Source organism: Triticum dicoccoides, chromosome 2B (assembly GCF_002162155.2).
Source record: "Triticum dicoccoides isolate Atlit2015 ecotype Zavitan chromosome 2B, WEW_v2.0, whole genome shotgun sequence".
Lineage (NCBI taxonomy): Eukaryota > Viridiplantae > Streptophyta > Magnoliopsida > Poales > Poaceae > Triticum > Triticum dicoccoides.
Window position 1 is genome coordinate 775,140,868 of NC_041383.1, and position 3,108 is coordinate 775,143,975.

Sequence of the window (3,108 nt, forward strand, 5' to 3'; positions counted from 1 at the left end):
AATTGGTATTAGAGCAAGGTGCTCCCTCATTCTGTGTGATTCGGTTTAACCACCCGGAGTTTAGCTATGTCGACTGTAAGGATAATCAAAGTCTCTGTTGCGTGCCCTGTCTTCAATGGCACTGATTACCCCTACTAGAAGAATAAGATGTGCATGCATCTTGAAGCCATTGATGTTGATCTATGGTATGTCATCAAGAACGGCGTTCCCAAGACTGGTGAAGGTGTCACTCCTGCTGATGTCAAGAAGTTCGTGCAACTGGATTCAACTGCCAAGAACATTATCTATGGTCATCTGACCAAGGGGCAGTATGGTCGTGTGAGTGCTCTGGAAACGTCAAAGCTGGTCTGGGACTGGCTCTCCAAGTTCAATGTAGGCGTCTCAACACAGAGAGATTCAAGGATCAGTGTTTTCGCAATCTCTTCAACCACTTCAAGAGAAATGACAATGAGAATGTCCGGCTCACATTTGATCGCCTCACTGACATCACCAATGAGCTTCATGCACTCGGTGCCACTGAGATCACCAAGCATGAAATGGTCAAGACACTACTGCGATCTCTCGACAGCTTGTTTGACACCCTGGCCCTGATGATTCAAGAGCGCCCTGACTTCAAGACTCTCGATCCGTCTGACATACTTGAGAGGCTCAACACACATGAGTTCCAGCTATCTAAGAAAAGAGATATCTATGGTCCCAACTATGGCCATACTCATGCTTTGAAGGCAAAAATCGTCTCCTCGTCTGATGAAGAATCTGATTGTAGTTCTGATGACCCTGAAGACATTGGAAAAGAACTTGCTATGCTTGTGAAGAAATTCGAGAAGTTTACCAAGAAGAAAGACTTCAGGAAGTCTTCAAGATCCAGCTTGTGAAGAAGAAGAAGAAGAAGAAGAAGAAGAAGAAGAAGAAGAAGAAGAAGAAGAAGAAGAAGAAGAAGAAGAAGAAGAAGAAGAAATCCTCAAAGTCTTCTTCCAAGTCTTCGTGAAAGTCTTCTTCACACAAGAAGAGCTCGTCTGGCAAGGCCCGTGCTTTTGTTGGCAAGGAGGAGTCTGCATCTGAGGAGGCAGAGGTGGAGTCCGAGGAGGAATATGATTCTGGAGTGGCAAGCCTGGCTCTAGCTTCTGCATACGTCGCCAAGTCCATCTTCAACACTGAAGACAATGGCCTCATCACCAACACTGATGCCAAGGATGAGGATGACTCTGCCCCCACCTACTGCTTCATGGCACGTGGTGCCAAGGTAAACTCACGCGATGCTTACTTTCAAACATCAAGTGAAGATGACTCTGAATGTGAATCTAAACCTAGCTACAAAACACTTGCTAAAATTGCAACTGAACAACAAAATGCCATGGAACACATTCAAAAACTGTTAGACAAAAGCGATGACCTGTTGGACGCGGAAATGACCCGATCCCAGTCCTTAATTGAAGACATTAAAAATCTTCATGTGAAGTACCAGGAACTTGAAGGTCGACATGAATCGCTCTCAACTTCTCATGAAAAAGCATTCCTATGATTATCTTCAAAGGAAGCAGGAACTTGAGAAATTGAGATCGGCTCATGAAGATCTTCAAGAGGAAAATGAGTCACTCCGCGCTCAGCAGATCAGTTCCACTCAGGAAGATTTTGAACCACCATGTCTAAAATGTATTGAGCGAGATAATGATATCTCTGTTGCTGAATGTTCAACTGCTACTACTATTGCAATATCTTCAACTGTTGATGTGGTAACTAACCCCTCATCTGAGGATACCACTACTATTGCTGATCAGAATGTCAGGTTGAAGTCATTACTTGAGACAGGAATGTACAAAAGTCTCAAAGGGCATCAGACACTATGTGATGTCCTTAAAAAGCAGATTCTGAACCGAAACCCTAGGAAAGAGGGTGTTGGGTTCGAGAGGAAAATGAATGTTGATGGTTCTTACTGGATGCCTGAGCAGTACCCCAAAACCACATGGGTTGCTGCTAAGGGACCTTCAGTGGATCCATCTACCTTGTCTGGTTTCACTAGTGCTAACCCAATTATCATTGATGAATCCTTTAATGCAAACTATAAACTGTTCGGGAATCAGAATGGTGAGGTGTTTTCCAGGTATATTGGTACTAACTGCAGGAATGGACCACCTCTCAAGAAGATCTGGATGCCCAAAAGGTGTCTTGAGAGTCTTTCCATGAATGTCGTTATGACACCACCTGGGAAGAAGACAAATCCTAGACCAAAAGCTTCATATGGTCCAAAGGCTTCATACAAACAGAGGACTCACCTGAGTCACCCTAACGCCAATGTCTTGCAGGGAAATCATACTCAAACGTTTGAATATGAGCGTATTTCATCAAACCGCTATGTTCACAAATCTAAGAACTTTTCTGCATATTGTTGTGAGTATTATTCTCCTCCTGCTAGGCTATTTGCTAGGGCTTCAAAGCCGAAGTTCTCAGATGCTACACTTAGACTCATTGCTTCTAAGCCATCCCTGAAAATGTGGGTGGTTAAGAAACTTAACTCTCTTTTGCAGGGAAAGGTCTCCAGCCGGAAATCAAAGGCGTCTGATGCTTATGCTGGGGACCTTAAGCATCTTGTGGGGTTCAAGATAAAATGCTCAAATGGTCTTACTATGCATTTCGTCCTGGGATTCCTTGACACTCATCCTATCTATCCTAACCAAGATTTGAACTTCTATGTTCCGCTTGTTCGTCAAATGTTTCTGCTTCACAACTCTCTTGGTGAAGCCTATCCCCCAAACTGTACTGTAGGCTATGACACCTCAAGCTTCAAAATGGATTATGGATAGTGGCTGCACCAACCACATGACTGGTGATCGAAGTCTTCTGATGGACTCAACTCTTTGACCTGTCTGATAAGAGTCATATCACATTTGCTGACACTGGTAAAAGTAAGGTATTGGGTCTTGGTAGAGTTGCAATCTCAAAGGATCAGCACATGGATAAAGTGATGCTTGTTGAATCCCTTGGTTTCAACTTAATGTTTATATCAATGCTATGTGATTTGAATATGATTGTGATATTTGAAAAATATCGTTGCCTTGTCCTTATGGAATCTGACAAATCTCTAGTCTTTGAAGGGTATCGAAAAGATGA